General features: G+C 35.6%; 1 long non-coding RNA gene across 1 annotated transcript in view; it reads left to right on the top strand.

Annotated features, from left to right (window-relative positions):
• The window catches only part of LOC130684271 (uncharacterized), a 91,086-nt gene that overhangs the window by 2,646 nt on the left and 74,563 nt on the right, over positions 1 to 13,877 (top strand). The gene's annotated exons all lie outside the window — the stretch shown is intronic.

The raw sequence follows: 13,877 nt of genomic DNA, 5'->3' as shown, positions 1-13,877 counted from the left end.
TCAGTTCTATGAAGCCATTTAAAAAAAACAAAAACTTGTTATGTGTTGATGTGGAATATACTTATTAAATGAAAACGCTAAGAGTACATCTATTTGTAGTATTCTTCCATTTAGGTAAAATGGAATGTGGATAAAATGTTTGAACATGCACAGAATTTTTCTGAAAGGTACTTAAAAAACTGTTAGCTGTGGTAGACTCTAGGGGGGACTTGAGAATTTTTGGTAGAAAGGAGACAGCTTCCACTATGTATACCCTTTTATATTCTGAATATTTTACCATGTGAATGCATTACTTTTCCAACAAAATTAAGTCTATTTAATAACAAAAATTTTTTAGACTTTCAGTTTAGGTGAGAGGAAGAATGGCAATATCTTTAATAGAAACACACAAAGAAAAAAGGAAGCAGATCTTGGGAGATTTTTAAAAAATGGCACAGGCTAAGTTACAGAATGCCCACATACTTACACCATATTTCTTAAGGAATCTGATCTGCCCTGCCCATCCTCAGCCACAGCCTAGGATTGGGCACTGGACCCATGTTAACCAATCATTGTGGACTGACCAACAACCTATGGCCTAATGTATGAACATGATCTGGGCCTATCAGTTCTCACTGTTAGGAATTTGAACTTAAAACCCTAGAGAGAATAAGTCATTAAGCAGCCAGGGCAAAAGATTAATGCGTTTAGGGATTTGGCAAGCTGAAGCCCTATGAGAGTAGAAAGTATAAAGAATCTGGCTAGTGAAAAAGAGAGCATTAAGCAGGCATGCAGAGATATGTAGGGATGTCTTGCTATGCCCCATATGGCTGCAGAGAAAGATGGGAAGAATCCTGGAACAACTTGACTTCCTGGTAACTACTCAGGACAGGTTGGGTTGACTTATTCCATAAGTAATGTCTGCTTTATCTGAAACAGAATAGGCCAGTAATAAAGAGTATGAGCTCTGAATTGAGAGAGATAAGTTTGAGAAAACCCACTCTTTTTCTTAGGGCAATTCACTTAACCTCTCTAAGCCTCAGTTTCCTCTTTTAGGAAAGCTGCCCAGTGCTGTCTTAATGAGGTGTGTTTCAAAATTAGTGTACTACTTATTGCTCTTGCTTATAGAAAACACAAAATAAGACTGAGGTTAAACAAAGAATGGAGGATTTCTGGGCCTTTTACTTTTTTACCTCCTGCTTCTTCCTTAGACTCTTTCCCTACTCACTGGCCACCATCACTGTGTAAATACTTGAGGGATGAGCAGAAAGTCAAACACCATTTTCAAAAATCTCTCTTCTTATTAATTCTGCAAAGGTTTGAGTGGGAGATTAAATTTAATAATTCAAAAGAAATTTCAGGATTATCTACTTGTTTCAAAATCACTATATCCCTTTTCACACATCTTAGGTAAAAGTAATGCTTTATATCTGTATAGAAACTTCTGGAATATTTTTACATCTATTCTTGCATAAAAGCTACCTTTGTTACAGTTTTCATGGCATGATAGCTCTTGTGAGGTCTATTTTTTTTTTTTTAACAACCCTGGGAAGTAATTTGGTATCATTGTCCTCATTAATAGATGAAAAACTAAATAAAACTTGGGAGTGATCGTGACTAGCTCACTTGTGAAAAACAAATGTCAGATGCATGGCCAGAACCCACAGGTCCTGACTTTCCGGCTTGTTGCTAAACCACTGAGTCACAGTGTTTTTTATACCTGGTGGAATTTAAGTGAAACTACAGGTGAAGATTCAAGCTATTCCTGAGATTCTCCCAAAGGACATCTAATATTAACCTGTCATTTTCTTTTACGTCCTTCAGTTCTCTCTACTCTCAACTTAAAGGACTCATAGCTGGAAAGTTATGGGAGAGTGAATAAGAAGGAAGGGAGGGAAATTCTTGTCTAGTTTATTCTTGCTATCCCTTACTCCCTCATTCCTAGACCTAATCACAGCAACAAAACTTGACAATTTTTAAATCTTAAACTGTTTATTGTTGAAATATGTAATCCAATATGTAGTGGACAGGGAAAAAAAGGAGCATGACTTTTTAGTCTAGAGAAGAATAAGGTTTTTTGAAGAAACACCTGTAAAAATAAACATTTGGAAAGGATGAAATTTCTTTAATACTTAATATATATTTCTGAAGTTAATGTTTCAGAGCTTTTTCACATAATACTCCCTTTTTATTCTCATAGCTCTACCTTAAAGTAGATAGGCCAGGTATTATTTTCTCCATCTTTATTTATACATTAGAATACTTATAGAGATAATGATGCTTAGGCTTAGAGAAATTAAATATAGATGGCAGAACTGGAACCAAAACCCAGGTGATTCTTCACTCATTAAAAACCTAAAAATGTTATGCAATGAAATCTAAATAGTATAATAATAAATATTAACAGTGAGTGGAAAAGTGTGGTAATTAAATACACCCTCTTCTCTTCTCTTTTCTATCTCATTTCTTAACGCTGTTTCATTTAACATTCAAAGAAAAATTTAAATTTTATAAATACTTTTAAAGTCAAGTACTACCTGAGCATCTAATTGGTGATTCTTCAACATGGTGACATTTAGTTTTTGTATTCAGGAATGGATCATTAACGAGGGGTGTGAAATATGATTAACTATAGCAATCCTTCCAGTATAGTGATTGGGCTCAGGCCCAACTATCAGTAAAGGCCCCAAAACAACACAAGCAAAAATCCCTTTCATTCAGTGAATGGTAATATTTTAGATTAAAAATAAATTGTGGACAGAGAAAAAATATTGTATGGTCACACTTATATGTGGAATCTAAAAAAAACCAAAACAACTCATAGAGATCAAACTTATGATTACCAGAGGCAGAGGACAAGGGAAGGGAGAATTGGAGGAAGGTGGTCAAAAGTACAAACTTCCAGTTATGAGACAAATAAGTACTAGGGATGTAATGTACGACCGGGTGACAGTGTTTAACACTGCTGTATGATAAATAGAAAAATGTTAAGAGAATGAGTAAATCCTAAATCTTATCATAAGGAGAAATGTTTTTTTCTTTTTGTTGTGTCTATGTGAAATGACGGAAGTTAGACGAACCTATTGTAATCATTTCATAATACATGTAAATGAAACATCAAGCTGTGTGCCTTTAACTTACATAGTGATATATGTTAATCATTTCTTAATAAAATTGGAAAAAATGAATTATGATTCCACTTATATGAGGTCTCTAATGTAGTCAAATTCATAGAAGCAAAAAGTAGAATGGTGGTTACCAGGGGCTGGGGTAGGAAGAAAAGGGCAGTTGTTTAATGGGTGTAGAGTTTTGATTTGCAAGATGGAAAAGTTCTGGAGATGTGTTTCACAACAATGTGAATATGCATAACATCACTGAACTGTACACTTAAAGGTGGCAAAGTGTTTCCTGGAGGGGAACTTTACATGTGCCTGGTGTCCTGATTTTGTGGCTGCTGCCCAGAGGACAGCCCTTGATTGCCTGGCTCTGGCTGTTAGGGGTGCTTGCATTCCTGGATCCCACTGGATTGTGGCAACAGGAGAGAAGGTTCTTGGCAGGCTGCCAACCCCAAGGCAGTGCACACAAAGCAGACTAAAGCATACCCCCAAGTCATGCTTTGAAGTAGGCTCTTTGCTTATCTTAGAGCTTTGGCCAGAGGGTCAGACTTCAGGTTTGGCAGCCTGTAGAGCTGCTCTCAAGGAACATAGGCTGTGGATATCATCTTGGTTCTCTCCCTGTCCCTGGCTCCAGCGCACCGTATCACCCAGAAAAGAGCATATGTACTCATCTGGAGCCCTGCTTTTCTGACTGCTGCAGGGAACACCTCCAGATCATCTGGCTCTGGTGGCCAGTGGACTTACACTAGTGGTTTCCCAGGACTGTATATATTTGCTTACAATTAAAAGCTGATGTCTGAGGGTCTGGCTTCCAGTTAGCATGAATCTAGGTGCTGGGACCCACAATAAGCCACATTATAAATAAAATGTCAAAAGTTAAAAGCAAGGAGAAGGTATTAAAAGCAGCAAGAGAAAAACAACTTTTATGTGTAAAGAAACCCCCCTAAGACTAAGCAGATTTTCCAGCAGAAGGGAGTGGCACAACATGTTCAAAGAGCTGAAAGAAAAAACTTCCAACCAAGAATACTATACCTGGAAAATTTATCACTTAGAAGTGAAGGAGGGATGGAGTTTTCCAGACAAGCAAAATCTAAAGCAGTTCATAACAACCAAACTAGCCTTACAAGAAGTGTTAAACGGACTTCTTTTAAGCTGAAAAGAAAGGGTACTAATTAGTAACAAGAACATGTGTGAAAGACTAAATGTCACTGGAAGGGTAAATATACAGTTAAAAAGTAGTAAATCACTTATAAAGCTAGTATGATGGTTAAATATGAAAGCAGTAAAATAACTATAATTATAATTAGTTAAGGGATACACAAGAAAAAGATGTAAAATGTGACATCAAAAACAAAACATGGGGGGAGAGTAATAAAGTTGAACTTTCTAATGGAATCAAACTTAAGTTGTTAACAACTTAAAATAGACTTTATAGATACAACTTGTTATATGTGAGCCTCAAAAAGCAAAAACCTATAGTAAAATCACAAAAGATAAAGGAATATAAATATACCACTAAAGAAAGTCATCAGGCAATAAAGGAACAGCCAGAAAACAATTTTAAAAATGGCAAGAAGCACTTACCTTTCAATAATTACTGTGGACTAATCAAAAAACAGAATGGCTGAATGGATAAAATAACAAGACCCATCTATATACTTCCTACAAGAGATTCACTTTAGATGTAAGGATACACACAGATTGAAAGTGAAGAGTTGGAAAAAGAAATTCCATGCAAATGGAAACTCAAAGAAAGCTGGAGTAACTATACTTTTTATTAGATAAAATTCACTTCACTTTTAAAATCATTTTTTAAATTGATATATAGTGCATATACCATTTTTATATTGGTTTCAGATGAACAACTCAGTGATTCATCAGTTATATACATTATGAAATGCTCATCATGGTAAGTGTAGTTACCATCTGAGACAAAATAGACTTTAAAACAAAGACTATAAAAAGAGATAAGGTGTTGCATAATGATAAAGGGGTGAATCCAACAAAACATATAACATTTGTAAATATTTATTCATTCAATATAGGAGCACCAAATTATATAAAGCAAATATTGATAGTCTTAAAGGGAAAAACAGAAGCAATACAGTAGTTGGGGACTTTCATGCCCCTCTTACATCAATGGTCAGATCATCCAGGCAGAAAATCAGTCAGGAAACATTGACTTTAAATGATACATTAGACCAGATGAATGTAACAAATATTTATAGAACATTCTATCAAAAAGTAACAGAATACTAATGTTCCTCATGTAATTATACATTAATGATACCAAAAAAAAAAAGTTACAGAATACATGTTCCTCTCAAATGTATACAGAACATATTCCAAGATCAGGTGTTAGGCCACAAAACAAGTCTTAATAAATTTAAGAGGATTGAAATCATGTCAAGCATCTTTTTTACCACAGTGGTATAAAACTAGAAATGATTACACAAAGAAAACTAAAAATTCACAAATATATGGAGATTAAACAACATACTACTAAAAAGCCAATGGGTCAAAGAAGATATCAAAAGGGAAATCAAAAAATACTTTGAGACAAATGAAAATGGAAATGTAACTACCAAAATTTATAAGATGTAACAAAAGCAGTTCTAAGAAGGAAGTTCATAGCTATAAATGCCCATCTCAAGAATAAGAAAAGTCTCAAATAAACAACCCAACTTTACACCTCAAGGAATGAAGAAAGAAAAACAAATGAAGCCAAAAATTAGTAGAATGAAGGGAATAACAAAAATTGGAGTGGAAATAAATATGATAGAGACTGAAAGGCCATAGAAAAGGTCAATGAAACTAAGAGCTGGTTCTTTGAAGAAAGAATTGACAAACCATTAGCTAGACTCATCAAGAAAAAGAGAGGACTCAAATAAGGAAAATAAAATATGAAATAGATGTTACAACTGATGCCACAGAAATACAAATGATCATAAACGACCAGTGAACAATTATATGCCAACATATTGGATAACCTAGAAGAAATGTATAAATTCCTAGAAACATACAACCTACCAAGACTGAATCATGATGAGATAGAAAATCTGAACAGATTAATTACTTACTAATAAAGAAATTGAATCAGTAATCATAAGCATCCCAATGAACAAGAAATCCAGGACCAGACAGATTCACTGATGAATTCCACCACACATTCAAAGAATCAATACCAATTCTTCTCAATCTCTTCCAAAAAATCTCGTTGGAACAGGAGGGAACTCTCCTAAACTCATTTTACAAGGCAAGCTTACACTGATACCAAAACCAGTCAAGGGTGCCACAAGAAAAGAAAATTAAAAGCCAATATCCTTGATGAACATAGATGCAAAAATCCTCAGCAAAATATTAGGAAACTGAATTAGGCAATACTTTAAAGGATCATACACCACCATCAAGTGGGGTTTACTCCAGGAATGCATGGATGGTTTCACACCCACAGTCTGTAATGTGATATGCCACATTAATAAAAAGATGGATAAAACTCAGATTTCTCAGTAGATGCAGAAAAAGCATTTGACAAAATTCAACATTTGTTTGTGACAAAAACTCTCAACAAAGCAGGTATAAAAGGAATGTATCTCAACATAATAAAGGCCATATATGACTAGCCCACAGCTAATAACATACTCAATAGTGGAAAGCTGAAAGGGTTTTCTCTAAAGATCTGGAACAAAACAAGGATGCCCACTCCCTCCACTTTTATTCAACAGAGTATTGGAATTCCTAGCCACAACAATTAGGCAAGAAAAAGAAATACAAGGCATCCAAATTGGAAAGGAATTAGTAAAATTGTCACAATTTACAGTTGACATGAATTATATATAGAAAACCCTAAATACCCTAGAAAAAACTGTTAGAACTAATAAATGAATTCGGTAAAGTTGCAGAATACAAAATCAATATGCAAAAATCTGTAGCATTTCTATACACTATTAATGAACTGTCAGAAAGAGAAGAAACAATCACATTTACAATGGCACCAAAAAGAATAAAACACCTAGGAATAAATTTAACCAAGAAGGTGAAAGACCTGTATATTGAAAACTATAAAAAATTAATGAAATAAATTGAAGATGACACAAATAAATTGAAAGATAGTCCATGCTCATGGATGGAAGAATTAATATTGTTAAAATGGCCATACTACCCAAAGCAATCTGCAGATTCAATGCAATCACTATCAAAATGCCAAAGGCATTTTTCACAGAAATAGAACAAGTAATCCTGAAATTTGTGTGGAATCATATTAGAAAACTACAGTAATTAGTACAGTATGGTGTTGGCATAAAAATAGACACATGTAGATCAAAGAACAAAATAGAAAACCCAGAAATGAACCCACACATATATGGTCAATTAATTTATGACATAGGAGCCAATACAATAAGAAAAGGACAGTCTCCTCAAGAAACACTGTTGGGAAAATTGGACAGCCACATGCAAAAGAATGAAATTACACTACTATCTTACACCATACACCAGACAGTAATTAAAAATGGAATAAAGAACTGGGATATAATACCTAAAACCATAAAACTCCTGGAAGAACACATAGGCAGTAAGCTCCTTCATATACATTTTAGTTTAGATTAAAAAGATTTTAAATCTGACACCAAAAGCAAAAGCGACAAAAACAAATAAGTGGGACTGCATCAAACTAAAAGCTGCACATCAGAAACCATCACAACGAAAGGCAACCTTCTGAATGGGAGAGTATATTTGCAAGTCATGTATGTGATAAGGGGCTAATATCCAAAATACATAAGGAACTCATTCCATTTGATAGCAAAAATCAAACAATTCAGTTAAAAACTGGGCAGAAGTTCTGACTAGACATTTTTCCAAAGAGTGCATATAGATGGCCAATAGGTACATGGAAAGATACTTTACATCATTAAACATCAGGACAATACAGATCAAAACCACAGTGAGATACCACCTTACATATATTAGAATGGCTAGTATAAAAAGACTAGAAATAACAACTATTGTTGATGATGTGGAGAAAGGGAGCCATTGTGTACTGTTAGTGGGAAAGTGAATTGATTCAGCCACTATGGGAAACAGTATGGAGGTTCCCCCAGAAATTAAAAACAGGACTACCATATGATCCAGGTATCCCACTTCTTGGTATTTATCCAAAAGAAATGACAACACTAACAAAAAGATTTCTGAACCCTCATGTTCACTGCAACATTATTTACAATACCCAAGATATGGAAACAACCTAAGTGTCTATTGAGGGATAAATGAATAAAGAAATTGTGGGGTGTGTATATATACACAATGGAATAGTATTCAACCAAAAAAAATGAAATACTGCCAATTGTAACAGCACAGATGCACATTGAGGGCATTATGTAAAGTGAAATAAGTCAGGCAGAGAAATAGAAATTTCACATCTCTCTCATATGTGAAATGTAAAGAAGAAATTTAAAAACAAAACAAGCTCATAGGTACAGATTACAGACTGATGGTTGCTAGAGGCAGGCAAGGGTGGGAAAATGGGGTCTTGGTCTTTTTTTTTTTTCTTTTAGTTTAAGTAAATCAATTTATTGTTTGAAAATTGTTAAGAATTAGGGTAATTTTATGTTGTGTTTGTGTTTTACCACAATATAAATAAATAGTATTGCTTGGGATGATGAAAATGTACTGGGGATTGATAGTGGTGATGGTTTCACAACAATGTGAATGAACTTAATGTCACTGAAGTGTCTTAAAAATGGTTACAATGGTAAACTTCAGGTATATTAAACCATAGTAAAATATAAATGGTTTAAGTACCAATGTGATTTTTTTAAATCACATTCACTGTTCTGTGAAATACAGCATTTCATATTTTTGCATAGGCCACTATAAAGCTAAGATTTCTCTGAGCCTCTCAGTTATTCAGCCTATAGTCAAATATAAATAATTACTGTTGTGGGACCTATTCAAGACTAAAACAAGATCTAAGGGAAATTTCATATCTGAGAATCATCATAACATTATGCAAAATCTTTTAATGCCCATGGAATTACACAAGTTACCTTACCTGCATATGATATTTCATTCAGTGAAATCATTAGTTGGTTGCTTGCCTCATCAGTGACTCTCACACTTCAAGGTGGCCCATTTTGTAGTCATCTTCAAGTTCACCCAGTAGTTAAAAATTTGTTTAAGGTCATTTACTATTAATAACTAGTTACTAATTTTTCTTAGTTTGCAACTAATAAGCATTCAGGGTTTTAAAATAATTTAAAAAATTCCTTTTAATATGTATGCTCCACCAATTACTTTTTTAAAAGTAAACTTTGAAAGTAGTTTTTTAAAAACATTAAGGTATTTAGTTTCTTCTTTTTCAAAGAAATGAGCTATGAAATTTATCAAGGCAATTATCATCTACCCTCTCCATATTGATTTTTAAGTAGTTCCATTATTTCAAAATTCTAGTGAAATATTTACTTATATCTTTCTTTAATAGTAACTAATCTCATAGAGATCTTTCATTTCCTTTTCCTAATTGAATGTTTGACATTTAATGTTTCTTCAGCAGATTCCAGTGTACTGTCTTTTTCCAGTTTCCCCTGACTGATCTTTCTATTCCATGTTGCATGAAGACTGTTTTAAGTATTTTCATAAGATGTCACAAATCCAGTATTGTGTTGTACAGATGGTACTATGCAGTGGTTTTATTGTAGTGAGCAGTTTGTGAAATAATAATACTAATTATACATTGTTTTTAACAAGTAAACTTTTAAATTGTGGATTTATGAGTATTGGGTAGGGGAGATTTATGATTCCCATTAAAGCTCACAAAGCTGTCCTTTTATTCATTCAACTTCTCTGGCTCCTCAAGCCCTGCACACCACTTCCTCATTCCTAGAAAAAATAGGAGTTACCAAGTTTCAACTCACTCAGTCTCTCCCCTTTCCAAGTGAAATTTGGAAAGCACAAACTTACCCCTATAACTTACTTGTTTCCCTCCAATATTAGGATTCTTAGTCCTTTCCGAGTCTAACCCCTCTCCCTGTGACCCTTTCTATGCTTCCTTTATGTCGTCCTAGTCTGGCTGTACAAATACTTCCTTTTCCACTGACTCCCCTTATCCAGTAAAATCCTCAAGACTCCCACAAGCTATTACACAGGCCCTTTGTTGTGACCCCAACAGTCTGACTACTGGCACGTTTCTCCTAAAAGGACCTCCCACTTCCAGATCTCATGACCTCTTAGTTTACATCCTACTCGACTTTTTCAGTGGCATTTGACCCTTTTTCAGTAAACACCCTTCCTTCTTGAAATTCTCTCCTTCCTTAGTTTCATTTTTTAAATTGAGGTGAAATTAACATAGCATAGAGTCAACCACATTTTAAAGTAACAACTCAGTGGCAGTTAGTACATTCACAGTGTGGTATCTATAAACATTTCCCTGACCCCAAAAGGATACCATCTACCATGAAATAGTTGCTCCCCACTCCTCCATTCCCTGAACCCCTGACATACACCAGTCTGTGTTCTGTCTCTATAAATTTGCCTATTCTGGGTATTTGATATAAATGGAATCATACAATCTGGAACTTGTTGTGTCTGGCTCCTGTCACTTAACATAATTTTTGTATATTTGTTTCAAATCCTAATATTTTGACATATTGTCTCAGATTTGTCTAAGTAACAAAACATTACAGATAACATTGAGATATGAGATAACTTTGTAGTCCTTCCCTACCCTCCTTCATTAGAAATAACTATTATCTTGAATTTAGAATTTTTATTGTTCCAATGTTCAATGTTAGGTTGAGTGGTGCCTTGTCTTTTAAAAAATTATAGTAAAACACATGTAACATAAAAGTTACCTTATTAATAACCTTGTTAAAATGCCATTTCAGTAGTGTTAAGTATATTCACATTTTTTGAAATAGATCACCAGAATTTTTTCACCTTGCCAAACTGAAAATCTGTACCCATTAAGCAGCAACTGCCCTTTTCCTCTTCCCCAAAGTCCCTGATAACCACCGTTTTACTTTATGTTTCTATGCATTTAATTACTTAGCATAGTATCCTCAAGGTTCATTCATGCTGCAGCATGTGACAGGATTTCCTTCCTTTTTAAGGCTCAGTAATACTCCATTGCACATATATATCACATTTTGTTTATCCATTCAGTGATGGACATTGGGCTGTTTCCACCTTTTGGCTGTTGTGAATAGTGCTGCTATGATCATGCATGTACATGTATTTGAAGCATTATTACTAGGTCATATGGTAATTCTACATTAAACCAAACTACCATTTTACATTCTCAACAGCAATGTATAAGATCCCAATTTCTCCATATCCTTGCCAATACTTGTTATTTTCCTTTAAAAATTATAAAAGTTAGCCATCATAGTGGGTATGAAATGGTACTTCACTGTGGTTTTGATTTGCATTTTCTAAATGACTAATGATATTGAGCATCCTTTTGTATGCTTGCTGGCAATTTGTGTATCTTCTTTGCATAATTGTCTATTCAAGTCATTTACCCAATTTTTAGGTTTTTTTTTTTGTTGAATCATAAGAGTTCTTTATATATTCTGGTTACTGACTCTTATCCCATAGTACTTTGCAGATTTTTTCCCCATTCTGTAGCTTATCTCCTTCCTTGGGATATAAAACACTACTCTCTTACTATTTTCCTCTTGTCTTTCAAACAGTAAATTCAATAGGATAATTGTGAGTACCTAGTATATTATTGTTAGGCACTGTTTTAGGTATTGTCAGTAAAAATACAAATATTATTTACTCTATGTCTGATTTTTATTCTTTCACTGTCTTCTAGATTTCTTTCAAATTCTTTAATATGATCATTTCCAGAGTTATATTGCCTTCTGTGGAGAGGCTTCCTGCCCCCTTTTTGTCACAGAGAAAGCCTTCCAGTCTCAATCTGAACATCAATACTCTGGGAAGATTGTATGATTTCACCAGGAAGCATCAATCCCTCCTTTGCTCCTAAAGCACCTTATACATTTAATGCAATCTTATAACCCTTACATTGCTTTATAATTGTTTATATATGTAGGATGTGAGCTCCTTAATGTAGAGATCTTATCCTCACAGCTAATAAATCTCTCACAAGTTCCTAGTAAAGTCTGGTATATAGCAGTTATAACAAATATTGAATGAATTATCAGGCCCTGGACTTAAAAATTGTTTTCATTATGGAAAATTTTAAATTTATACAAAAATAAAGAGAAATAATGAAATGAATCACCATTATTCATCAGTCACCTTTGACAATTATCAACATAGGGCCAATCTTATTTCATCTAAATTCCTTCTACTTCCTCTCCCCACTGGATTATTTTGAAGTAAACCTCAGAAATCATTTCATTCATAAATACTTTTCTGACATTTTTAAGGGAAAGATCTGTACATCAAATACAAAACTTTAGTGTGTTGTTGCTCTTCATCAACAACAAGGCGGGGGGACAAGCAGGACCAGCCTGTTATCCCCGGAGCTGAGCGAGAGGGCAAGTGTCGGCGGCTTGGACACCCTCCCCTGAGATCTGGGGAAAAACAAAACCACACCAAGCCGGGAGATGTGTCAGCCTCAAGGGCGCAGCAAAACTCAGCTTTATTCCATCAGAGGCTTAGTTATATAAGGGAAGATAAGGAAGTAACAGAAACCAATGGGAATTGATCATCTCATCTGTCACTAGGGTCTTTAGGCAGGTTTTGGGTTAGGTGGGGAGGTGGAGTTAGGGCCAAGAGCGCGCGAGGGGGAAGCTAGTTAGGCCACGAATGCGGAAGTAACGAGGGAGGATGGAAACCTCCAGCCTGTGGCGGCCTCATGGTCACAAGCCCAAAAGAGGCAAAAGGTCCCAACAATTCCCCCTTTTTGTTTTATAAATGCTCTGGGATGTCCCGGCAGGCAAGGCCCCTGTCTTAGGTTGTCCCCCTCTGGGGATCTTACCCGTCACTGGGTACCTTGCAGCCCTTCGGTTGTCCCAAGCTTACTCATCCTCTGTGGCCTTAGGTTGTCTCCACCTTGGAGATCTTACCCTTCATGGGCACACGGGGAGATAGTCAGGGAGAATCAATGGACACTGCTGCATCATAAGGCTCACAGCGACTGTAGGGGTCACTGGCTTCTGTGGCAAGTCTCTGGTATTGTACTTGCACACTCATCAATTGAATTGATTCAATTCTTTTTTGGACAAACTGGATAATCTTGTTAACAAGGCAGGGCCCAAAAGTGAAAAGTAGGAGCAAAAGAAGGATAGGACCAAGGAGGGGCAGAAGATAGGGTAACCACCTATGTAACTCAGTCTAAAGAAAATTGGCTTGTAATTCTTTTTGGCGTCTCTTGAGGTCTTCTTGAAGTTGCTTGACCTTATTTTGGACTATGCTGGAGTGGTTCGCATAAAAGCAGCACTCTTCCTGTAAAAAGAGACATAAGCCTCCCTTTTCAGCTGTGAGGAGATCAAGCCTCCTACGGTTCTGTAGGACTACTGTCGCAAGGGAATCCAATTGTGCTTGGAGGTTAAGAATTGTGCTAGCTACAGCTTGTATATCATCGATCATCTGTTGAGAAAGGGCTTTATAATAATGCAGAGAGGTCCCCAATCCTGCTGCCCCAGTGGCAGCTCCGGTGGCCACCTCAAGGCCTATAAGCAGGGGGATAACTTGGATGGCCCTTTTTGATCTACCTCCAATGTGGTCTAAAGCAGGGATAGGGAGGCTCTGATTATTAGGGACCACTCCAATGTCGGAAAATTACAGCTGGAGCACAAAGCCCTGTCCAGTTCG

Source organism: Manis pentadactyla, chromosome 7 (genome assembly GCF_030020395.1).
Source record: "Manis pentadactyla isolate mManPen7 chromosome 7, mManPen7.hap1, whole genome shotgun sequence".
NCBI lineage: Eukaryota > Metazoa > Chordata > Mammalia > Pholidota > Manidae > Manis > Manis pentadactyla.
Note: the sequence above shows the minus strand (reverse complement) of the source record. Positions and strands in the feature narration are given on the sequence as shown.